The sequence below is a fragment of the Palaemon carinicauda genome, chromosome 25, assembly GCF_036898095.1.
Source record: "Palaemon carinicauda isolate YSFRI2023 chromosome 25, ASM3689809v2, whole genome shotgun sequence".
NCBI classification, from domain to species: domain Eukaryota; kingdom Metazoa; phylum Arthropoda; class Malacostraca; order Decapoda; family Palaemonidae; genus Palaemon; species Palaemon carinicauda.
This window is the reverse complement of record NC_090749.1, coordinates 92,353,241-92,380,032: the sequence shown is the minus strand read 5'-3', so window position 1 is coordinate 92,380,032 and position 26,792 is coordinate 92,353,241. Positions and strand designations below refer to the sequence as shown.

The following is a 26,792-nucleotide window of genomic DNA, read 5'->3' as shown; positions in this document are numbered from 1 at the left end:
TATACTGACATTTAGTTTTAAGCATCACGTAATCTGAGACCCTGAGTATCAAGCAAAAGTCAAAATTTTACTGTAAATTGGTGATGCATTGTTATTAAGCATCTGGCAACTGGTCACGCTCATTCACTGTGCGCCAACGGAGCTCAGGACTGGAAAACGGACAGGTACTGAACGTGTACGAGTGTAAATTGACAGTGAGATGGGGAGGTGACATCTCGGTTTTGTATGATGTTTCTAGGAAATGTAGGTAAAATATTGGAACTATTGCAAGTACATTGTATAATAAAATGTAATGCGTGGAAAAAAATTATGAATAATAGTTTAACACTATCAGTGGCTAGATATATAAATATATTATATTTATTGTTTTTTTTTTATTTGCTTATCAACTAATCAGTTACTGATTTCATCAGTTGATTTATTTATTCATTAACTAATCTATTTATCAATCAATCAGTTTATTTACTTATCCATTAATTTTTTACATTTTATATATTCATTTAATTACTTACTTTTTCATTCATTTTTGTTTGCATTTATCTATAAATGTGTTAATTCATTTATTTATCTATTTAACTATTCAGCTATTTACTTATTTTCCCTTTTGTATATCTTAAATTTATTCGTTTATTATTTCATAATTACTATTGTATTTCTTTATACGTTTAGTTTGTTTTATTTAAATATTATGTATTCATTTACCCATACATGAAAGTCCATCAGCTTTAATAATTTTGCTTCGTTTTTTATAGTTAACAGACTTGTTTGCTTAAAGGGGAAAAATAAAATGACAAAATATGAGTAAGTTACGGCAAAACTAGTATGCTATTAGCGAGGGAATATCCTACTCGTATGAGAATCACGCGGACTGACGGATATACACCCTTGCTCAGAACTGTCAAAAATAGCAAAAAAAAAAGACGTTTATGTTTGATAAATCATACCTTCCAAAACTAATAATGCTAGCTTAAAATCAATGACACTACTGCATAGAAACTTAGTCCCAGCGCAGCAGTGGGGGAATCACTAGTGTGTAGTATTTAGTTTAGTTTTTGCAAAGGCCCATGGTGTTACTATTGTCCCACACGGCTCTCTTTTCAGTGTTATTCTTAAAGATGCGTAACAATTCGTAACTAGTTACGGTAAATGACAAAATATAAGGTGTATATATGTATATATATATATATATATATATATATATATATATATATATATATATATATATATATATATACATATATATATATATATATATATATATATATATATATATATATATATATATATATAAATTTCTACCTCATACTTGGGATCGAACGCTAGCCCCTTCTAATGAAAGGCCAGGTCGAAACCAACCATGTCACGAGAGCCCATAAAAGAAACTGGAACCTTTTATGGGCTCTCGTGACATGGTTGGTTTCGACCTGGCCTTTCATTAGAAGGGGCTAGCGTTCGATCCCAAGTATGAGGTAGAAATTTATTTCTATTTGAACACGATGTTGTGTTGATACTTATCCATATATATATATATATATATATATATATATATATATATATATATATATATATATATATATATATATATATATATATATATATATATATATATATATTTGTTGTACTAAAATATAAACATTTGGTTTATGATTGATTTGAAATATTTTAGCAGAATTATTATGATTTAGCCTTAAAACTAAAGTTGACCATAATACTATTTTTTGCTTACTTATATTTATATTTTCTTAACATCATCTCGCGACCCCCCCAAAAGCATTTGGCGACCCCCAGGGGGGTCGCGACCCGCAGTTTGAGAACCACTGTCTTAAGGGATTAAAAAGTCCGAGCCATGCTCCAAGTTGGAGGTCTCACTCCGACTAGGGCAGGGACGTTCGTAGCTTCGCATGAGCGAGGAAAGATTCAGCGGGAAGGAAAAAGTTATTCCTTTAAGCCTGAAGGTCAGGGAAAGGCTGAGCGACAGGCTTCATTGCCGAGAGCGGAAAGGAGTTTCCTCCCGCCGAAATGCAATAAGATCGTTATTACTGGAGAAGAGGCCTCAAGGGAAGAGGTATATCTCCCATGGCACCAATCACCGAAGACTCTTCACTTCGCCTGGAGGACCCCTGCGGATGACTATCGTAGATGACGCGACCTCCGTCCCGCGACTGTAGCGGGTTGTCTCTTCTTGAGGAGGAGGCGTAGTGTCTCCAGGCGTGAAGCCGAAGAGACGCCCCGGCTCGTGAAAGATGTTGCAGTGTGGTTGTTTGAGCAGTCTGTGCCGTGGGAGAAGCTCCCCCAGGAGTTCCGTCAGGGGAAGCAGAGGGTCCAGAAACCGTTCTGCGCATAGTCCCAGTGGAGATCTCCCATTGAAAGGTTGACAGACAACCTGGTCTTGTTGAGACCCATTCTCCACAGACAAAAAGGAGGGAAGACGCAGGCATCGAAGTTATCCCACCATTACCGGAATGCATCTTGCCAGAGTCTCGGGGTCTGAGACTGGGGGGAAGAACAGCGGAAGCTTGAGGTTCCAAGCTGTCGCGATCAGGTTCCCCAGACCAGGACTTGCTGGTTACTCAAGGCCAAAGACCCCCAGGTACACTCTCTCTACGAGGCTCTGCTCGGATAGTCGGAGAGAACATTCCTATGCCTGGAATGAGAGAGCCGATGGTGGTATTGAGAGTATCTCAATCATCTCGGTATCTCTACTGCAAGATGTGAAGGTGTGAAAATGCGTCCCCTGCTGGTTAGAACACGCCAGAATCATGAAGTCGACGCGCACGGAGCGACTCGGCAGGAGCTGTAGGATCTGTAGAGGGGCCAGACTACGGCCCCTAAGCCTGCCTGAATGATGGAGAGGTATCCTTCCGGTCCTGACCATAGGCCTGGACCGGAACATGCCCCGCCCCCCCCCCCCCCCCCCCCTTTCTTTGACGAGTCCGAGAACAGCATCAAGAATGTGGGGAAAGGACGAGAATATCCACTCCCATCAAGAGGTTCCATAGGTCAATACCCATTGCAGGTCTAATAGTTCCGCTGGTCCCATAGGGGCCAGAAAGTCCGGTTAATCGTTTCTTGAAACCACCGGAACTTGGACCGCCCCACATGGAACTTATCCTGAGGCGACCGTTCGGAACTATAGACGGGTCAATGAGGAAGGGAGAACTAGGAAACGTTCCAAGGTAGGGCTGAAAGCTCTGCTTGACTGAGAACAGGTACTGCGACTCTCCTCAGCCTTGCCACAGTCAACTGAAGGGAAGGTTCAGAGGAGGTGGCAACAGAATCTGGCGTCCCCAGGTGGTCACCCATCCAAGTACCGACCAGAACCGACGTTGCTTAACCTCGCTGGATGGACGAGAAGCGGGGTTTCCAACGTGGGAAGGCCGTTGACTCAAAATCATGGCCAGATACTCCAGATGTTGAGGCAGAAGAAGAGAAGGCTCCTAGCAAAATACCATGAACCCCCACTCATGGTAAGCATCCGGAAGCTTGTCCCGGCGCTGAAGAAGGTCGAACCTGAGCCTACCGGAGTTGACCAGACCTCCAAAAAGTGAAGGAGGCGGAAGCCTGCACCTGAGCGGCCATGAGGAAAGCAGGGAGAGTTCTCTGGGGAAAAAAACCTGCGATACCACGGCGGGATCGCCACACTGCATCTTAAGCAGGAATACCTGCAGTCTAGGCTGAATTCCACGAGCTTCCTGGAAGATGGATGGAATGGAAACTGAAAGTACCCGTCCTTCCGATCCAGGGTTTAAGGAGTCCTGTCGCCTCGTTACCAGTCTGATCGATTCTGCTGTTCCACGCTGGACGAAGTTTGTTCGACAAACTTGATCAGGGCTGAGAGGTCGACTACGGAACTCCCGTCTCAGATACTTCCTTACAAGAAAGGATCGACTGAAGAAGCCGGTGGTGAAGCCGTCGATGATCCTATGGAGGATCTTCTCCTAAGGTATGGATCATTCTGCCCAAATGGGCAAACTCTTGCCGACCCTATGGCTTAGAGGTTCAGAGACACTGAATTCGCTGACAGAGACGGCAGGCGCGATATCCTTGGCTGATCACAGAGATCGTGCGGGAGTGGGCATCGGGAAGCTGTCATACGGATGAGTAACCTTAGGCATCCTCCCAGCGTGAAACCTGCAAGGGGGGGGGTGCCAATCTTAGAGTTCGTGAACTCTGCCGCTCCCTCTAGGACTATGCCCCCCCCCCCCCCGGGGGAGCCTCCCGTGCCATCTGCTCCTGACAGGAGGAAACTGCCATTGGACACCTTGTCTCAGTCGTCGCCGATAACTTAGGCCGACGTGGTTGAAAGGAAAAGGCGCTGGAGCCCTGCAGAGTCTGGAAGAAAGCGCCTTGGAGGAGTGAAAACGGAAGTCGACTTCCTCCGCACAGCCGCTGTCTATGTCTCTGTCCTTGGGCACAAACAAACTCTTCTCAAGGATGGAAGGGTGTCTGAGGTTGTCGACATCCATGGATGAGACACACGAAAGGAAACCCTCGGTCAGCGCGTCCAGATGGTCCAGCATCGAGCTTGCTCACAAGTTAGATACTTAACGACGAAACGCCAAGGTGCCTGAGCCCGAGAGGAGGAAAGTACCCATGACCTTCCTGTAGCTTCCTTGAACCAAACCTCGGGCCGTAACCGAGGAGGGAAAGGACCTGGTAAGCCCCTTACACGAGATGGAGAAGGGGAAGGGGTAAGCAGTCACCCCTTGGCCGATGGACGGAAAGCCCCCCCCCCCAAAAATCCTTCCAGGGAATGACGGGGAAGGGCTAACCCAGGTTCTGGAAAGAGGAGTGTTGCTCAGACCTCCCTGAAGATTCTTCTTATTCTTGCGTGTGCCATGCTCTGCGTTTACGGGGTGAGGCCGTGTTCTGGAAATACGCTCCAGAAGAACTCGCCAGGCTGGCCATGCTGCGAAAACCCCAATGGGAATTGTGGTCGCAATCGCCCTGGAGCTCGCGCGATGGTAAATCAATGATTTGCGCGTGGGCGGACGTGGAGGCGCCCATGCGCGGTCACGCAGGAACGCAAACGAAGGTGAGCGAAGGAGGGCGAGCGTGGTAGGAAGGGCGAGAGCTGGTGGTCGGCGAGCGATAACCCATAGGCGGGCAATGGATACTGCAAGAATTAAGCCGATGTTCGTGGGAAGAAACATTGTAGGTTCGTGCGATGGAACACCGTCGGTTCGCGCGACGGAACACCGTCGGTTCGCGCGACGGAACGCCGTCGGTTCGCGCGACGGAACACCGTCGGTTCACGCGACAGAACACCGTCAGTTCACGCGACCGAACACCGTAGGTTTGCGCGACTGAACACCGTAGGTTCGCGCGACGCATTCCCGTCGGTTCGCGCGACGCATTCCCGTCGGTTCGCGCGACGGAACACCGTCGGTTCGCGCGACGGAACACCGTCGGTTCGCGCGACGGAACACCGTCGGTTCGCGCGACGGAACACCGCCGGTTCGCGCGACGGAACACCGTCCGTTCGCGCGATGGAATACCGTTGGTTCGCGCGCGGGCGAACATTGGAGAGCATGTGCGTGGTCGCGCATGAGCGTAGACGTGCAGGCATGTGGGCGTGCGGTCGCGCAGGAACGTGGGCGTGTGGCCGCGCAGGCACGTGGGCGTGCGGGTGAGCAAAGGCGGTCGGCAGACCGACAGCCTGAGCTCACCCGCAAGCGATGGCACGTTCTGCGAGGCGATAGTCCGCAGGAGAGTGACGGCGCATCGGCAAGCGACGGCGCGTTGGCGAGCGGTGGTGCGTTAACAAAACGCTAGCGAGCAGAAGAAGAATCGCGCGGGTGCGTAGCCGATTGCCAACGCGAGAGAGGATAGTGATGGTTAGCGTGCATCGCGCTAACAGAAGGCTCGCAGGTGCATCAGGAAGGTGAGCGCTGAAGCCAGCTGTCAATCAGGCGATCCTAGACGGTCAGAAAACCGTTGGCGCCCATTGGTGCGTGGCAAAGAAGGGCGCGCAGAGGTGCGCTGGCAAATGAAGAAAGCTGGCGCCCAGAAGGACGGAAGAAAAGGTGAGCGCTGGCGAGCAGGAGGAAGATCTACGGCAAGACTCAGCTACCGGAGATCGTGGTCCACAGCAGGCGAGCGCTAAATCGCTACTGATGGTGGTCAGGGGAACTGACACGTGTGGCAGATCGATGGTGATCGTTGACGCGTAGGAGATCGCTGGCGAGCAGGTGAACGTTGACGCGTTTAAGGTTGCTGGCGAGCTGATGATCGCTGACGAGCAGAAGGCAACGCGTGGAAGCCTGCGCATAGAAGAAGAGTCCTTGACTCAGACCTGAACCGAAGTTCTAGATCGCGAGGGCGAACGTGGGCACACAGGGCGTGTAACAGGAAAGAACAGGAACAGCAGAGATGATCATCATGAGAGCGCTGACGAACAGGAGAGCGCTGACGAACAGGAGAGCGCTGGCGAACAGGAGAGCGCTAGCGATCAGGAAGTGCTGATGAGCAGGAGAGCGCCTGTGCGCTAACACTGAGCAGGAGCAGGAGAGAACACAGCAGAATGGCGCGCAGGGGAACCCTGACATGCAAGGGAAAAACCCCCATGGGAGGCAACCCTTTGCCCCGAAGGGACTGTTGTCCGTCGGGAGACAGATGTCCGTCGGAAGACCGTTGCCTGTCCGCCGGGAGACTGATGTCCGTCGGAAGACCGTTGTCCGTCGGAAGACCGTTGTCCGTCGGGAAGACTGTTGTCCGTCGGGAAGACAGTTGCCCGTCGGAAGACAGGGTCAGACTGCTGTCCATCTGCACCAGGGGCGGAAGATCAAGAAGAAGGAGTTGTAGGCTGCAAACGGAGATTCAAAAAGGCGCCTCTTAGCACCCTTATAGGGAGATGGGAGGCCCTTATGACGAGGCGGACGGAGAGCCTTACGGCGAAGGAGGCCAACAGCAACAGCAGCAGAAAAATCCTCCGAAGAGGAGTCTCTATGAGTGTACTCTCTCGCGAACGAAAGAGAAACACTTCGTGGAAGAGACTGGTCAGCCAGTGACCTAAAAGGAGCAATCCTCTGAAGAGGGGCTCCTGCAGTTGCCTAGCCCCTTGAGCGAAGCTGCAGGTGTGACCCCTCAGCACCAAGAGCATAGTCGCACGAAAAAAAGGCAAGAGAAGAACCCCCCAAAAGGGGAAAAACTCAAGCCTGGACAGGAAAAACTTCCCTCGGAAGGAAAGTTACCCACCCAAGGAGGCAAGCCTCCTGAGAGTTCTAAAATGAACTGGAGAGCTGTCAAACGTCACAGGAGTACTTCCAGTAGGAGGAGACACGCCCCTGACGAAAATCCAAAGGGGAGGCAGCAACAGCCGAATCCCCAGGCGTCAACAAGACAGTTCACACCGTTGCCATATTACAGAAACGAACTAGATCGGTAACTGTAAGACAATAAAACAAAAATCATTAGTACACATTCATTCCCCCGGGAAGGCTCCGAAGAGGAATCCCCAGGGAAAGGAAACAAGAATTACACAACAGGCACGTGCCCTCACAACCACTTACACTCACGGAAGGAGAGCTGTAACCAAAACAGAATTGTAACAATTATAATTATGAAACTGTGTAATAATGTAATTTAAAAAAGAATGAACACTAAAGAAAGAACGAAAACCCCGAAAGGAATCGTTCTACAAGCTGAAAAATTAACTACAATTAGATTCATAAACTAATATAGACAAAACGTACGGCGTAGCAACCCCCCCACACGGGAAGGAAGCTACAAGGGGCGTAGTAAAACGTAGTAAAAGGGTGAACGACCTCAAGAGAGAGAGAGAAAGACTGAAGTCGAACTCGATCGCAACCCATAGAATTACGCCGTGGTGGCCTAACTGCCGAGGACTCCACAGAGATATCGTACACTACACACTCAACTCTGAAAAGGAAACTTACTGATTTCTATACTCAAATATATATATACAAACATGAAAATATGTTTACATATATATAGAGTAAAAGAAAAGTAAGTGATTAAGTAAAGACAAAACAAACAATGGCTGCCAAGCGAGGACCAAGACAGAGACGTCTGTCCCAGTCCGAGCCAAAAGTGAAAGTGAGCATTCACCTGTGTGTGAGGGGAAGGGGGTAGCTAGCTACCACTCGCCTACCCCCCTGGTAACTAGCGCGGGGGTAATACACCCTCGTTAAATTCTAATGGCTCGCCATTTCAGCTGCGCTAAAAGGTAAACTCAATGTAAATAGCGTGGTTTGTATTTCGGTTACGGAACAAATTTATTTTACCAATGCATTTTCAATGTCTTTCATGATATATTTGACATAGTTGAGTTTTGTACATATCTCTGCTGCAGTAGCAGGAGGACCCAACTTCTGCACTCGATACACTGATTGGTGTATACCTTGGAGCTCTCAATATTAATCCATAAGTTTTGTTTTCTAATATTGTAACTTTTCTATCTCCTCTGTTGAGTGCAGGAGGCTTGGGAGGGCCACCTCTCTCCAAAAGACTTTTCCTATCATTTGTTATGTTGCAGTTTCTATCTGAAACATTGGCTTATAATATTGGGATTTATTAGATATTTGTTCTTTATGGTCTTGAAATTTTGGTATCTGGTATCTCATGAGTCATTTGGAGCAAAGGAAGGTCTCCTTTCTTTATGGCCGAGACACAGAACCAAGCCATTTCAACTCCAGGTTAGAGTCCTCCGTCTCCATCTTTACCCTCCAGGACCAGACTAGTGAGGCTGCTACGGCACTCCCTGAAAAGAACTCAACCTTACAGACAAGAGTACCAGAGGCTGTATCTCAGTGCTGGTAGAGTGAAGAAGAGGATATCAAAGAACAAGGTTTTTCTTTGTCTTCATAATACCATCAGGCACACTATCTCGTCACCTAGAGACACATCTTGATATGCTTACTGGAATGTAATATGATAACAATAAAGTGCTCAGAAATATTTTTAATCATGTTATTAAAAATAATCACCTATGATTTGTTTTTGTTGTAGGGGAAAAAAGTGCCACTTACCTAAAAAGGAAAGAAGATTTATTAGATCTCTCTCTCTCTCTCTCTCTCTCTCTCTCTCTCTCTCTCTCTCTCTCTCTCTCTCAAGTAGTTGTACAGCATTTTGAAATTAATGTTAAAATATCTGACAACATTGGTGCCACTCTAGGGCAAAGAGTTGCTGCAAAGATCCTTTGGTAATGATAATAGTGTCATCCCACATGTTCTGTATTGACAGTGAAAGGGCGTTGTTGTATTTACTCCAAATGGCATAAAGATTAAGTTCCCTACATCTGACTTATAGGAAAATTGCTCCTGTGAGGTTTCAATCCTCCCTAGAACTGAAGCCTACCTCATTGTATGGCCTATACTAGTGATGTAAACTACTTGATTGTGAGGCCAAATCTAAGGACACAGTAATGGAGGGTAAGTGTGTAATGTGGTGAACTGTATTTAGTATTTCTGTAATGACTTTGAGCAATGGTGAAGGTAGACGATCTAAACTAAACAATGGCTCTAAGGTTGTGGACCGAATGGTACCTAGAGAACTTAGTCAAGATTAAGCAAGATAAATTAATTGGACCAGTTGGTAAATCATTTAATGCATTAAATGGCATAAAGGATCTAGTAGGGGCTTCTAGACTCTGTCTACTTATCCAAGATCTATTAAATGAACTTACTATGGACTTAAGGAGAAAACTAACTTTGGAGTTAAGGTAAGGGCCTGTGGGTCTCATATATAAACTCTTATTTAGCACATGGTATGATTCTGGATAAATATAAGTAAATATACATAATAGAATAATAAAAGAATTAAAAATAACAATTCAAATAGTTCAGAAACATCAAACGAATCTGATTTTAATCACACTTAATTTAGTAAGAAGAAGAAGAGTTTAGGTGGTTTGTTTACATTGAAAGAAACCTGAAGTCATCTTGTAATGGGAGTCGCTCTCTCTCTCTCTCTCTCTCTCTCTCTCTCTCTCTCTCTCTCTCTCTCTCTCTCTCTCTCTCACGTGACCTCAGTCAATAGACGCTTTGGTTTCGATGACGTCATCAAACCGACGCCTTCCATGTCAGCGTCGCCAACGCCTTAACGGGAGGCAAGATGGTTTCCTTTTATAGCAAATATACGTCAATATAATAGCGAGTTTTAAGACCCTGGAAAGAGTTTTGTTGTCATTAGTCGAAGTTTTATAAAGAGAGAACAGATATGTGATAGAAGGGATGTCAAGAATTAACATATAAATCGACAAAATAAGGAAAATATTGTGAAATTAACGAATTTTACGATTTCGTCATTTAAGGAAATGAAGAAATGTGAGGAAATGAAAGGTAAGCAGATGTACCAACATCATTTCATGAACACACACATATGAATGTACAGTAGTCATTTCTTTTAAGTGGTGGCTGTCTCGGGGAAAAGAAGACAATTGTCACTGCCTCATTCATTTTCTAAGAGATAAATCAAGGATGAGACTCCTGTGCAGTAGAACATCCACCTCAAACACCCACACAGAAACCTCCCCAATAGCACATCGAATCCCTACAGAGACAGACACTGCCCCATTATGCACCTCCATCTTGCAAGGGATCTTTTAGTACTTCCTGCACATCTGTTGTGGGTCCTTCAATCCTTTCCTTAACTCAAGTCCTTCAGTGTCATCTCTCACATCCTTTGATGGGACTCCTCCTCTCATTCTGCCTCTAACAATGGTCAGTAATAATAAACCTGTTGTCAGCACCCATTCTTCCCACATGACCAGACCACTTCACAATGCTCTGATCAATACTGTCACCTTCACTCAACCCTTTACCATTTTCTGAAATTTTCGTCAAATTAATTCTTCTTACATCTCATATGTTATGCAAACTTCATCCCATTCACAATCCGTACTTAACCTCTCTAAAGAAAATTGGGTTCAACTCTGCCTCCGTACATTACAACCTGGGGTTCATTACAACTCGAGTATCGTAGCCATCTCTTGCACACATCCGGCTGCTTTTCTGACTTTAACTGTTTCTTCAATTTACCTCCTTTGTCATCTTCCTATCATCTGTTGTACTTACTTTACTTTAATTTAGGGTTTAATTCCCTGATCCTATCACTCAGGGGAGCCCTGTTCCCTACAGGACCTACAAGATCTGTCTGTTGTATAACATTCCTAGGTAGTTAGAGTATCCCACATCGCACTAGTCCTAACTACATATATAAATAATAATATTCGATTCCTCATCCATCTATTTTGACATACTTTAACTCTATCTTTACTTTAATTTCTCTAAAATTCCTACTTTGAAAATGCTTTTAATCTCTTTCACCAGTTTCTTCAATTGCTTTTCACTATCTCCAAGCACCACTATCCTTTCCAGTCACCATCCAGCCCTCTCTCCCTATTCACCATTCATTTCCTTATCCCACAACTGACTCTGTTCCATCATCCTGTGTCTTCTCTCAGAGATCTCCCATCACTCCATCCACAAAGATGTTGAACAAAAGAAATGCAGATAATCCAATAACACACATTTTTTCTCATCTCCACTTTTATTTCTACAAGATTCCAATAGGCCTACGTAGACACACTTTGTTTCCATCATAAATCTTTCAATTATTTTCAAATTATTTTCTGTTTCGTGAATTCCCAAAGATCTCTATATTAGTTATCTATATATTATTCAATCAACATTTTCTCTATGTATTCCACATACATATTTATTTGCTTTCAAACTTCTCTCTTCTCTGTTTAATGAGAAAGAATCAGTTGAAACTTTCGCTACCCTTTCCTTACCATTCACCTTTCACACTTCTATGTCCAAAATTCTTAATCATTTTCATCCCCTTTACTTATGTGTTCATTCCTTTTCGCCCATTCCTGTATTCGTGTCTCTGGGTAAGACATATTTCAATAGAGAAACAAAGACATCTTCAAATATCTTGTTGGACATTTATCTAATAGATCATTTCTAAAACCCTTAATTTAGTACAGATTCGTTTCAAAATCTCTTGTCCAATCATGCACTAAATATCATTCTTATTAGAAATGATGTATTGATACATTTGATTTAATGAAGCAATTAATCTTGGGGCAATTTCTGTTAATGTTAATAGAAGTCTGGCTTTACCTAATGGCTATTGGAAAGCAATGATGATAATAACATTAATTCTTCTTAAATATGCAAAGAAAGTGAGTTTGCAAAAGGTCGCAATTTCCTTCAAAATTTATATAAGAAATCTAATTATTTGATAGATATTGTTTTCACAGACATTTCCTCCACGAAGAAGAAAACTCGCTATTATTCAATGCAAGTTTTGTTAATGCAATATTGCAAACTCTGGTTAAAAACACTTAGTGTTACTTTAAGTACAATTATTGTTGGGGGAAATTTACTATAAACTACATGATGTGTAGACGTTATATTTCGTTTATTCATTATTAATTCTAGTATATTAAAGGCTTTTTGTTTATGTTTGTTTTTATTTAACAATCATATATATTTTATTAACATATAGGATCTTTTTTTAAGTGATTTGAAGCTTAAGAAAGAATTTTGTCTAATATAAAAAAATCTTAAAAAACTAATTATTTCATGGACCTAGTGGCTTGAAGATTTATATATTGATAGAAATAATCTACATTTATATTATATTTAAAATATGACACACAATTGTTTAGTTCAAATCAATAAAAATGCAAAATTCACGAATTGAAACCTAAATGTAGATATATCGAAGTCTACCATGACAACTGAATTTCTTAATAACCCGTTTTCTTTATCAACCCATTTTCTTTAATAACAGAAATCGAAAATTTGTTGACATTCGAAGGAAAAATGGTTTCGTTTTTCTTATTTAATATAATCTAAAGTAAGTTACATTGCTAATTTAATGCTGCTTTAGAATATAATTAGTATAATAAAAGTAATCTTGTCATCATATAAAGGGTATTGTTATTGTATAAGGCCATTATATACGTCTGTGGGTGGCCTCCCCATATCCCATATCCTGTAGGATATTTAATCCCTAGAGACGTTTTATCCTTATATTATTAGACAGAGTTTCCCATAGAAATTGTCTCTATGGGATAGATTTAACCTCAGGACCCCAAGAACATGAGGTTGAAGGACCCTCTGAAGTCACAGGTTGGTTGATATTATTATAGTTTTGGTCGGGGAAACCTTTCTTAGTCAAAACCAACTCTGGGTTTTTGGTTGGGGAAAACACATTGGAGAAAACGGGATATAATGGGAAAACAAACCTTTTCTTCTCCATACATTATGTTCTTGTATAATAAAAATTAACAAATTATGTATATTTTATACTAATGGTTTATTTTTCATTTATTTTTTGACATTCTACGGATCAGTTGTTTTCGCTCCCATTCGTTCGTTCGTATGTACGTACCAGTTTTGCCAGTACATACGAAGCTAAGGGTTTTTATTTTTCGTTCCACTGAAGAATCTTTATGTTTAGGGTTGTTCTGTTTGGTTGCGATTGAAATGAAGGTCAAATTTGGTTAAATCGCGTTATTTAATACAGGAAAAAATAGACTTTCTCTTCGAAATGTTTCCCTGACCCTAAATAAACTTTTACCAGCGTCGGTAGGGGTCTGCACCCATGTAACTTTTACGATAATTGTGGCATTTTTTCAATATTAAACTTACCCGATAATCATGTAGCTGTCAACTCCGTTGCCCGACAGAATTCTATGGAGGGATACGCCAGCTATCACAATACTAGAAGGGGGTGTATTTACCAGCGCCACCTGTGGCCAGGTACTCAAGTACTTCTTGTTGACACCTCCTCAATTATTCCTCTGTCGTGCTTCCGGCAAGACGTTCTGGGATACGCTTATGTTCTTGGAGTATTTTCACGACTTTGGTGAAGTATTTCTCTTTGATTTCGGCTGTCGCTTTACTGGAAACTTCTATATTAGCTTAGTTAGCTTTTGGAATTAATTTGATTAATTATGGTGACGAGAGAGTTTGAACTCTCGTTCACCTTTCAATGGCCGACCCTTCCCTTAGACGGAAGTGTTGGTGTCTAAGAGAGTATAGACTCTCTTTCTTAATTTTGCTTAACGAAAGTTATAGATTTATTTTATATCTCTCCGCCTCTTATAGGCCTCTTCGATTAACTTCCTTTTATTATAAACTCGTTAAAATTAATTTTTATATTTGTTTATATTCGACCTTCCTAATAGTAGGCGGTCTTTTACCGAAGTTAATAAACTTTGAGCCCGTCATTTCGGTTTTACCTGTTAACATATTATGCTATTTCCGCCACAGAGTTTGAAAGATTTTCTTTGACAGTCTCGTACTGTTTTCAAAGTTGAACTAACGTTTTGTTTTGTCTCTGCAGTTGTTGACGTTCAGAACGTTCAACTTGCACTCTATCGTTACGATAGAGAAAGAATGTTCACGGTTTCACGTTGCAGTAAGAGTAACCGTGTCTAGCGTTTTGTTCATTCTTTCTTTACTTAATGGTTTTGATCCTAATAAAGGAACTTTTCAGTTTTTTCCTTTAACAATAATATGTTTTAACGATATATATGTTTGGGCTCTTCTCTCAGGTTCTAAGTCAAGAGAGAGAGAGAGAGAGAGAGAGATAGAGACGGAGGGAGAAAGAGGATAAACGTTTCATTCAAGCCTGCCAGGCGTACGAGTAACGTCGTTATCGTTTTTGCTCTTCTCCCTAGTCTCTTTAGGGGAAGAAACTAAACGTTTCTAGAGTGATCTAGTGTTTAGTCTCTTTCCAACCACTGAATTATCTTTCATTAGATTTTTCTGTTACATTGTAATTCTGTTTTCGCAATTACTAACTTTGAGAAAGGATAGAATTGCGTATTTCAGGTACAAACCACTTAAAGTTTCGAGTTCAGTGAAATAAGTGCAAACAGAAATCAAAGTGATAAGTGATTAGTGCGTGAGGGTACTTTTGTGCGCGCCAGTCGTCCTCCCAGTCCGGGACCTCTTGCAAGCTCCCAAGCCCAGGGGAGAAGCAATGTCGAAGGGCATAAGGGTTCAGCAGGCCTTGATCGGCGCACAGAAGTATTCTCGGTGGTTGTGGGCGTGTCTTACCGAGACCGTCACTCCCACCCGCAGACGATTGAGCCCTTATTTTGCTCGTCTGCAGAAGAAATTAGGGGAGAAAATAAAGGCAGAGTAACGCTGGTCTCAGGTCTCAAGACCTCTTAAACGTTAAGTCCAGACCTATGCCAGACGTACGAAGTTAAAGTTCACAACCCGAATGCAGTCATTGGGTTAGCTCTGACTCTCCTCAGTCATCAGTTGATTACACTCCGCCTAAGAGGAGTAAGGTTCTGCCACAACAGATCTCTGCTGTTAAGGCTTTACCTCAGCAGAACTTAGTGTCTGCCGACCCCAAGTTAACTCTACTGCAGTCCATACAGTCACAACTTTCGGTCTTGATGCGTGAGTGTCGGGCTGAGAGTGTTGCGCCTCCGTCTACACTCCCCCCCGCCTATGATCGCTCCGCCTGATCACAGTACCACCTGCCAGGCGTACGATGTTGTGAACTCTACTACAGTCCATGCAAGCACAGCTTTCGGACTTGATGCGTGAGTGTCGGGCTGAGAGTGTTGCTCCTCCGCCTCCGCCTACACTCCCTCCACCTACACTCGCTCCGCCGGATCGCAGTACCATCTGCCAGGCGTACGATGTTGTGGACTCTACTACAGTCCATGCAAGCACAGCTTTCGGACTTGATGCGTGAGTGTCGGGCTGAGAGTGTTGCTCCTCCGCCTCCGCCTACACTCCCTCCACCTACATTCGCTCCGCCTGATCGCAGTACCACCTGCCAGCAGTTCCACCTGCCAGGCGTACGATGTTGAGCCACGTGCTGAGTTTGCTGTTCCCTGTGGTGTTCAGCCTCCACCTTCCTTAAGGCAACCTTTACATTGGGATCAGGAGGATTATACCTCTCTTCCTCCTCCTCCACTTGCTGCTCCACCAGTGATGCAACACTCGGTTGAGGTACAACAACCTCTCCCGTCCATGAGTCAGTCTCCTCAGCTCTCGCTGCAGCGAGCTCAACCCTCCACAAGGCTAGCACCACAACACCTTAGCCTTGCGCCTCAGGAGCCTCAGCTTGCGAGACATTTACCTTGTTCTGCGCAGACTCTTCCTCATCGCGCTCCGCTCACACCACAGGAACTGGAACTTGCTACTCCGCTTCCGCCACCGCTCAGCAAGCGCACCCTTGGGTTCAACCACTCATGCTAGGAGTCAGCCTCCTCCACCCATGCGCCTTCCTTCTGCTTGTCTTTTATTCAGCCTTTGCAGACTGAGCCTCAGGTGTTCCCTCATCGGAGTCTTGAAGAGGAAACCACAACTATTGTTGTTCCAGCTCGTTCTGACTCTGCTGTTCAGCATACCTTACCTCCATTTTCATACCATGGTTTAAACCCCATGCAAGCATGCATAAAGCACTCTAGCACTGGTCATGGAATTTCTGAGAAATGTTAAACGCCATGCACACGCTCTGCTTTCCTTACAGCAGGCTCTGCTTACAGCAGGCTCTGCTTACAGCAGGCTCTGCTTACAGCAGGCTCTGCTTACTACATGCTCAGCATACAGCATGCTCAGCATACAGCATGCTCTGCATTCAGCATGCTCTGCATACAACATGCTCTGCATACAGCATGCTCTGCATTCAGCATGCTCTGCATACAACATGCTCTACATACAGCATGCTCTGCATACAGCATACTCTGCATACATCATGCTCTGCATACCTTACCGCATGCTTCTCAACACATCTTGGGTTGTTGCCAACTCACTAGACTGTCAAGCAGTTTCATAACATTGCCTTCTAGTCTGCTGCTTTTGCACCAGTGAACCCTCACTCAGAGAACTTAGCTTTTCTAGGATAAGGTCCCTGTAGATGAGAAAGTTCTTTTCTCCCTCCTTCTGATATTCCCTTGAGGACTCTGTCATTTGGAGGGAGCCTTTAGCTGCATAACCTCTTATGGACTTTTATTTAAGCATAACATGCTTACAGGGAAGGTAATGGTTCCACTTCAGCCGCTAATCCCGTCTGTTACCACACCTGCTCCCATAGCCCTTGAGCTGTGTTGCATGACATGCAGTCCAAGCTTAGTCCTTGTTAGAGGATTTTTTGTTTACGGAGTCAATGTGTCACGGGGAAGACGTTCAACAACCAACAGAAGGGACTTGTTGTGACGCAGTGCGGCAACCTCAGCAACCCGTTAAGGAGTTGTCTGTACGACCCAGACAGTCTAGACAGATTCGGGTTGTCACTGTACTTCCTCGCTTGCCCATGATTGACAGTTTACAGACTGTGCAGCAGTATCATGATCTTGTGTCCGGCTCCGTCAGACGACTGGCTTTTAAGAGCTCCCACAAGTCGTCGCTGTCTGGAGATTTTCAAATGGACTATGGATCTGACCAAGGAACTGGGCCTCCTGGTCAATTTTGAGGAGTCTCAGCTCGTTCCATCCCAGACCATTGTCTCCTTGGGTATGGATCTTCAGAGTCGAGCTTTTCGGACTTGTCCGTCGGCCCCAAGGATCTTCCAAGCCCTAGAATGCATCCAGAGCATGCTGAGAAGGAACCGATGCTTAGTCAGGCAGTGGATGAGTCTAACAGGGACACTTTCATCGCTGGCCCTGTTCATCGAGTTAGGGAGACTCCACCTCCGCCCCCTTCAGTATCATCTAGCTGCTCACTGGATAAAGGACATGACGCTAGAGACGGGCTCAGTTCCTGTTTCCGAAGAGATGAGGTCTACTCTAACGTGGTGGAAGAACAGCATTCTTCTCAAGGAAGGTCTACCATTGGCTGTTCAGACCCCCGACCACCGTCTCTTCTCGGACGCATCGGACACGGGCTGGGGTGCGACACTGGACGGACAGGAATGCTCGGGAACATGGAATCAGGAGCAAAGGACACTTCACATCTATTGCAAGGAGTTGTTGGCAGTTCATCTGGCCTTGATAAACTTCAAGTCCCTCCAGCTTAACAAGGTGGTGGAGGTGAACTCCGACTACACCACAGCCTTGGCTTACATCTCCAAGCAGGGAGGGACTCATTCGAGGAAGTTGTTCGAGATCGCAAGGGACCTCCTCATTTGGTCAAAAGATCGAAAGCTCACGCTGGTAACGAGGCTCATTCAGGGCGATATGAATGTCATGGCAGATCGCCTCAGCCGGAAGGGTCAGGTCTTCCCCACAGAGTGGACCCTTCACAAGAATGTTTGCAGCAGACTTTGGGCCCTGTGGGGTCAGCCAACCATAGATCTATTCGCTACCTCGATGACCAAGAGGCTCCTCTTGTATTGTTCTCCGATTCCAGACCCAGCAGCAGTTCGTGTGGATGCCTTTCTGCTGGATTGGTCCCATCTCGACCTGTATGCATTCCCGCCGTTCAAGATTGTCAACAGGGTACTTCAGAAGTTCGCCTCTCACAAAGGGACACGGCTACGTTGGTTGCTCCCCTCTGGCCCGCGAGAGAATGGTTCACCGAGGTACTGCAATGACTGGTCGACGTTCCCAGGACTCTTCCTCCTAGAGTGGACCTTCTGCGTCAACCTCACGTAAAGAAGGTTCACCCAAACCTCCACGCTCTTCGTCTGACTGCCTTCAGACTATCGAAAGACTCTCAAGAGCTAGAGGCTTTTCGAAGGAGGCAGCCAGAGCGATTGCCAGAGCAAGGACGACATCCACTCTCAGAGTCTATCAGTCTTAATGGGAAGTCTTCCGAAGCTGGTGCAAGGCCAATGCAGTTTCCTCAACCAGTACCACTGTAACCCAGATTGCTGACTTCCTGTTACATCTAAGGAACGTAAGATCCCTATCAGCTCCTACGATCAAGGGTTACAGAAGTATGTTGGCAGCGGTTTTCCGCCACAGAGGCTTGGATCTTTCCTCCAACAAAGATCTACAGGACCTCCTTAGGTCTTTTGAGACCTCAAAGGAACGTCGGTTGTCCACTCCAGGCTGGAATCTAGACGTGGTCCTAAGGTTCCTAATGTCATCAGGATTTGAACCGCTCCAATCAGCCTCTTTTAAGGACCTCACATTAAAACTCTTTTCCTCGTGTGCTTAGCAACAGGTAAAAGAGTAAGTGAGATCCACGCCTTCAGCAGGAACATAGGTTTCACATCTGAAACGGCTACATGTTCCTTGCAGCTCGGTTTTTTGGCTAAAAACGAGCTTCCTTCCCGTCCTTGGCCTAAGTCGTTCGAGATCCCAAGCCTGTCCAACATGGTGGGGAACGAACTGGAGAGAGTACTTTGCCCAGTTAGAGCTCTTAAGTACTATCTAAGAAGGTCAAAACCATTACGAGGACAATCAGAAGCCTTATGGTGTGCTATCAAGAAGCCTTCTCTACCAATGTCTAAGAACTCAGTTTCTTACTACATCAGGCTTCTGATTAGAGAAGCAAATTCTCATCTGAAGGAAGAAGACCTTGCTTTGCTGAAGGTAAGGACACATGAAGTGAGAGCTGTGGCTACTTCAGTGGCCTTCAAACAGAACCGTTCTCTGCAGAGTGTTATGGATGCAACCTATTGGAGAAGCAAGTCAGTGTTCGCATCATTCTATCTCAAGGATGTCCAGTCTCCTTACGAGTACTGCTACACCCTGGGTCCATTCGTAGCAACGAATGCAATAGTAGGCGAGGGCTCAGCCACTACATTCCCATAATCCCATAACTTATTAACCTTTCTCTTGAATACTTTTTATGGGTTGTACGGTCGGCTAAGAAGCCTTCCACATCCTTGTTGATTTGGCGGGTGGTCAATTCTTTCTTGAGAAGCGCCAAGGTTAAAGGTTGTGATGAGGTCCTTTAGTATGGGTTGCAGCCCTGTATACTTTAGCACCTTTGAGTTGATTCAGCCTCCCAAGAGGAACGCTGCGCTCAGTAAGGAAGACGATCTTATTAAAGGCAGAGTAACGGTTCAAGTCGACTTCCTTACCAGGTACTTATTATTTCATTGTTATTGTGGATAACTGATTATATGAAATACGGGATACTTAGCTATCCTTTAGTCTTGTACACTGGTTTTTCACCCACCCCCCTGGGTGTGAATCAGCTACATGATTATCGGGTAAGTTTAATATTGAAAAATGTTATTTTTATTAATAAAATAAATTTTTGAATATACTTACCCGATAATCATGATTTAATCGACCCTCCCTTCCTCCCCATAGAGAACCAGTGGACCGAGGAATAATTGAGGAGGTGTCAACAAGAAGTACTTGAGTACCTGGCCACAGGTGGCGCTGGTAAATACACCCCCTTCTAGTATTGTGATAGCTGGCGTATCCCTCCATAGAATTCTGTCGGGCAACGGAGTTGACAGCTACATGATTATCGGGTAAGTATATTCAAAAATTTATTTTATTAATAAAAATAACATTTTTGGTAATGGGTTTAATTGCATTAGTTTTCCTATTTTTATTTTAGGCTAAACAGGCATTGTACAGAAGTAGGCAAATAAGAATTTTCAATTTTCAACTGCGAGTTGACAAAATCTCGTCACGAAACAAAAGATTCTCAGAAACCTGATCTCTCGGACTTTGCTTTTTTTTTCTCTTTGGTAAAACCTTCTGTCATGACCTGCATTGAACCTGTCTTGGCCTACACATAGGCCAGCCATGAAATTACCTCAAATTATAAACAAATTAATATTATAGAATATCTCCTTGTCAGCCTAAGGACAGAATCTCAGAGTTAGGTTAGTTAAGGTTTTGGTCAATTTCAAGGACGTTTCCTTCTGGGAGACGCTGGTTTTGACATACCATGCTCAGCGCAATTAGGCGTCGCAGCACTTATGGTCTGTTTATTCTTGTGGCTATTTTACTTAACTTAACAAACTCTGATTTTGTTACTTTTCTTTCTTCCCATTTTACTCTAAAGTTTCCTTCCATTTTCTATCGTTCAAGATATACCCAATATTCAAGACCAAATCTAAATGGTTTAACAGATTTCATACAAATAAATTACAGTTGTATAATACAGTACATTATTTCATTATCATTTATTCAATTGGGATTTATATTAAAAAAAAAACTCACTTAGTAATTTAAACTAAGACTATATAATTTTTGTTCATCTTATGTTTCAGACTTTTGCATATCAAAATAAATACTGTATTACCATTGAGCATTGCTTGTAGACAGATGGTAGACTATAGAGTACAGTACAATAATGTGTTACCTTGAGAAGAGTCAAACATCTCTCTTATTCCTCATAGTTTTGTCATTTTCATTCCTTATTAAGCTGTTTTTTTATGTGATTGTGAATTTCACGCACAGCACAATATGCAGTATTTCATATTTTTTCACAAAGTAAACTTCTTTTTTATATTCCTCAGGAAGACATTGTAATCGCCTTCTGGTATCAAGCTGATTGTCCTAATCTTTGCTGTGGCAGGAGATAACAGCCATCATATTGTCAGGAGTCTCACCACAAAGGTGACTAAGACAATTGCCATCCAGCCTCATAGCAGCTCAGCTTATCAGTTCCATCATTGCCGTGACTCCAGACCCCCTCGTTTTCTTCTGTGTTAGTAAAGTCAATACTGTATTCAAAGGAGATGCAGATGGTTCCTTATTCTGCTATTTATAGAAAGAAGAAATGAAGAGGATCAGATAAATCCAGAAACAATGGAATCCATTGCGTTGAATTCTCTTGTCCAAAGACTGAATCAGACAGGTATTGGCTGAAGGGACATCCACTGAAGACTCCTCTTGTTTCATTGGTGAGTTTGGGAATCAGGGTTTTGGGTACCATATCATACTATGGAAATATAAGTAGGGTTGATATTAAGAACAGTTCCCTCTGGATTACTGTTCCCAACGTGTAACAGGCCGTGTCATAGATCTCAGTGGCCTTTGGGTTAGGTTACTTCCATTTTCCATCTTCCCTCTTGACCGTTAGATTTTCTTATTCTCTAGTCTCTGCCCTTTAATTATAAACAAGTCTGGCTTAATAATTCCTTTAAAATGATTACTATATACAGTGTTGTATGATACAGTACCTATAATCATTATTAACTTCTAGCTGAGCTTTAGAAATAAGACTCTAGCTGAGCTTTAGAAATAAGACCTCACTATTTTATTATACATTACAGTACTGTATTGAACTGTATTCTAATATCTACTGCTAATCAGATTAGTTCCATAACTGGAATACAAACCTACGCTATTTATTTAGGGGTATTGCTTTTGGCGTAGCTGAAATGACGAGCCATTAAAATTTAGTTAGGGTTAACTGCCCATACCGCTAGTTGGGGGGGGGGGGGGGGGTAGGGAGGCTAGCTTGCTACCGCTCCCACTCACACACCAGTGATTTAGCTCACTTTTGCTTTTGGCTCGGATGGTATACGGTTGTTGCCGTTCTTCATCCTTTGCCTCATCCTTTGCCGTTAATGAATTCTTTTGTGCTTATATGTTGGCAGTGGGGACCGATCGCCACACCTTTTGTCCCACCTGCAGAGGTCAGCTGTGTGATAGTAACATACAGTGTATTGAGTGTCGGGAGTGGTGTGGCTCTCAGTTGGAGAGGTTTGGGTGACGACGGAAGAAGTCTAAGTGGGATATCTCTCTTTCGAAGGTTCCTTCAAAGGGGGAAAAACCTAAGCTGCGGTCTTTGAAAGATGGTGTTGCTTCCCCTAGCAAAGCTGCCCCACTTCTCCCCCAGGGTGAGGTCTTGTCTATGTTTTTTATTTCACAGGCATGGTCGTCCTTGGGGCTTTCGGGTCCGCCCTCCAAAGATTCCTTGCTACAGCTCATCCTCCAGGGTGTAAGTGAGGAGCCGTTGTTGTCGGCTTTGGAGGTATATCCTCTTGCGCTCATCGACGTCGTGGGGTCAGAGGTGTCTTCTGTAGTTCCTGCCCAAGCCCCTGCCCCTCCAGACTCTCCAGCTGTTGCTGCTGACTTAGTTTCGCCCGTTCCTGATCATCCTTCGAGGGGGAAATTTAGTCCTACATCTGTCTCTCCTGCGAGTGTTTCTCTCCTTTGGTGAAGTTCTCTCATAGAGACTCCTCTTCAGAGGACTTCTGCTGCTCATGGTCAGCTTTCTGATCCAAGGGCCCCTAGAGGGTGTCTCCATCGCAGAGCTCACCCACCGCTTCACCTTAGAGGTTGTCCTTCACTATCAGGGAAGAGACGCCTCTTTAGCACTTCAGCCTTATCATCGCAGCCGTCCCTCCTAGAGGAGCCTCCGCTTTAGTCGTCTCCTGGCCCTCGACCTTCACTCGTTCCTGGACCGTCTCCCGACAATGCTGCTGCTATTCCTCGGACTTTGGTCCTGAACTCTTCTGTAGATTGTTAACAATCTCCATCGGTGGATGTTCGCCTTTTCAAAAGGCACATCCCTGTTCCTGTGCTTCCTACCAGATGACCTGACGACTTACCATCACCATTCCTGTCTCCGGTACAGTCTCCTGAGGCCCTACCTAAGCGTGCAGCTGTGCGCCAATGCTCTCCAGCTCGCCAGCACCATGCAGTGCACCAGCGCTCACCAACATCTCGTCAGCGCCAGCCTGCTCTGTCACACTTTACTCAGCACGCACGCTCTCCAGCTTGTCAGCGCTCTACAACGCTTCGCCGCGGGCCTTCACCTGCTCGTCCTCAGCACCTTCCAGCGCAACCTCGCCACAGAGAGCAATGTTTGCCAGCTCACCAGCGCTCACCAGCCAACCTACGATTGCCGGCGCAACAGAGCTCGCCTAAACCTCAGCGCTCGCCCGCGCAACTTCGGTCTCAGCCTTGCCAATGCTGTCTTATACGATAGCTACAGAGCTCTAATGCACGCCAGAGCTCTCCTACATGCCAACGATCTCCTGCGTGCCAGCGGTTTCCTGTTTGCCACAGCTCTCTTGCGCGCCAGGACTCCTGCGCTCGTGCCAGCACTCTCCTGCGCGCCAGCACTCTCTCGCGAGCACTAGCACTCTACCATGCGCCAGCACTCTCTCGCGAGCACTAGCACTCTACCGTGCGCCAGTACTCTCTTGCGCTGGCCATTGCTCTCCAGTGCCGAAGCTTCCAGCTGCTCTCCAGCAACCTCCTGCGCAATCTAAGGGGACTGCACAACACCCTGCGCATTGTCTTAGTGCGCGCCGCTCCCCTGCATGCCCTTGCTCTCCTGCGCATTCTAAAGAAGATGCACAGTGCTTTAGTGTGTGCTAACGTTCTACGGCACACCAGCGCTCTCCTGCACACTTGTGCTCGCCAATGCACCAGCTCTCGGCAACGTGCCGAGAAGGGTTCGGGATTCCGAAACTGCGTTCCTCTAAGGCGGACCCACCTAGAGCAGACTCCTTGTAAGGAACCTTTGGTCCCTTTCCCTTCAGGGGTTCTGTCTGACACTGCGCCAGTCAGTCAGCAGCCATGGTTAAGTGCTATGGTCAGGGCAGTGGTACAGGCATTCAATCCTCCTCTGTCTGGCCACTTTTTGTAGCATTCCAAAGCTCCAGCAGACCCTCTGCAAGGAACCATGACTTCTTCTTCTCCCCTTAAGAGGAAAGGAGGAGTCTCAGATGCAGTCACTTCCTCAAAGGTAAAGCTGACTCCTGGTAGACCATCAAGGCCAGCTCCTTCTGCATCTTCCTCCAGATACTCTCCTTCCTCACCTCTGCCAAGGGAGTCGCGTGAGGAAAGACCTCCTCCCTTCCACCTTCGGAAGAAGCCTCCCCTCACACGGAGAGTTCCCCACCACCAACGAAAATCAGAAGGGACACGACATCTCGGCCTTTGGTGTTGGAGTCCTACCTCCTTTCTCAGAAGGAGTCCAAGGACTCTAAGACTCTTTCAGAGTCCTCTTCTAGGACTTGTCTACAGAGACAGCTGGTCACTCGAGGGATGTCTGCAACTCACCCTGAGAAGAGCTCTCGGGGATGCCGAGAAGAACTGTCGGGGACTTCGCTGCAAGTCCAACGTCGGAAGGAGAGTATAAAGATTCAGTACATGCATTCTGGTAGGTTGTGCCTCTCATAAGGGTTCTCAATGGGTTTACCGACCCAGAGATACTCCCACGGGAGGCTATGGACACGGTCTTAGACCGTGTCTTTGGCACCTAGAAACCCTCAAAGACTAGTGGAGCCTTGCTCTGGTCTCAAGGGCTGAAGGGTGCCAGGGCTAAGATCGCCCTACAGCTCTCTGAACATGCCGCCTCCCAACGTTCCGGCTCTATCAAAAAGCTTCTCCCACCTCCTCGTGTCCAACAGAGGAGGTATTTTGAGATTCTGGAGGAGCCTCGTCCAGCTCTTCCTCTCCATCACTCCTTGGAAGAGTTCACCAAGGGAGTCTCTCTAGAAAGAGACTCCAATCGACAGGTCTCCTTCTCGGCATCCGAGATCCTTAACCAGAAGAAGGTCATGAAGTACGCCATGCAGGCTACTTCGTGGCTTGATGTCTGATTAGGGACCTTGAGAATCCTGGTACAAACAGGATATCTCCAAGGAACATACCAGGAAAGCAATGGAGACTTTCCTGCTCTCAGGCACTCGCACGATCGAGTTTCTCGCCCACCAAGTTTCGAACTTGTGGGCGAATACCATACTGAAACATCGGGACGCGGTGTCTGAGAGGTTCCATCAACAAGTTCCAAATGTCGAGATTGCTAGGCTCAGATATTCCTCTCTAGAGGGAGCCCATCTATTTGAGCCTAAGGATGTGGAACATACTTCTGAGAGATGGAGGAAGTCCCATCAGGACTCCCTCCTCCATAGGGCTTTGACTTTCAAGCCCTATAAACCACCAGCTCCTCAGCAGTCTTGTCCAGCTGAGACCACGATGAGCAAGACAGCAGTGAAGACCACTGTGTCTAAGAAGCCCTAGGCATTAAGTCCTCCAGGAAAGGAAAATATCCTAGATGGAGCGGCCGAGGCCGCAAACGCTAAGATAGGCACTCCCCCTGCTTTTCCAGCAGTAAGGGGATGCCTACAAATTTGCTCAGACAGGTGAAAGTAACTCAGGGCCGAACCCTGGACAATCTTTGTGATTCATCTAGGGTATCGCGTCCCATTCATACTATCTCTCCCTCCCCTGACCAGGAATCCAGTGTCTATAGACTCCTTTGCCGTGGGATCAGCAAAGGGGCTGGCTCTTCGGGAAGAAGTCCAGACCCTATTGAAGAAGGGTGCTCTCCAGGAGGTCCTCGATGGGTCCTCAGGCTTCTTTAGTCGACTCTTTCTTATGAAAAGGGCGTCGGGACGCTGGAGACCAGTCATCGACCTCTCAGCTCTGAACAAGTTTGTTTGTCAAACAAACTCCGTTCAGCATTGAGACAGCAGACACAGTCAGACTAGTAGTAATACCACAGGACTTCATGTGCGTACTGGATCTAAAGGACGCGTACTTCCATATCCCAGTCCATCCATCTTCAAGGAAGTACCTAAGATTCAACCTAGACAACAGGAAATACCAGTTCAAGGTGCTGTGCTTCGGTCTTTCCACAGCACCTCAAGTTTTCACCAAAGTGTTTGCCCTAGTGTCATCTTGGGCACACAGGATTGGCATCCGTCTCCTTCGCTATCTGGACGACTGGCTAATCCTAGCAGACTCGATGTCAACCCTTCTTCAACACTGAGACAAACTTCTGAGACTTTGCCAAGATCTGGAGATCATGGTAAATCTCGAGAAGTCATCCCTGCTTCCTACACAGAGACTGGTATACCTAGGCATGAAGATAGACACCAATCTCCACAAAGCCTTCCCATCAGACGACAGAATAGCAAGGCTGAGGAAGGTCGCAAGACCCTTTCTCAGATGAGAAGAACTTCAAGCCCATACTTGGTTACGTCTCCTAGCTCACCTTTCATCACTGGCCCGTCTAGTT

The 26,792-nt window shown here is 45.5% G+C and overlaps 1 protein-coding gene across 2 annotated transcripts in view; it reads left to right on the top strand.

Annotated features, from left to right (window-relative positions):
• The window catches only part of LOC137618708 (zinc finger protein 454-like), a 584,206-nt gene that overhangs the window by 513,287 nt on the left and 44,127 nt on the right, over nt 1-26,792 (top strand). For both annotated transcript variants that reach the window (XR_011039808.1, XR_011039807.1), the window contains exon 4: nt 21,325-21,711. The gene's annotated coding sequence lies outside the window, so the exon portion shown is untranslated. The remainder of the gene's footprint in view (nt 1-21,324; nt 21,712-26,792) is intronic.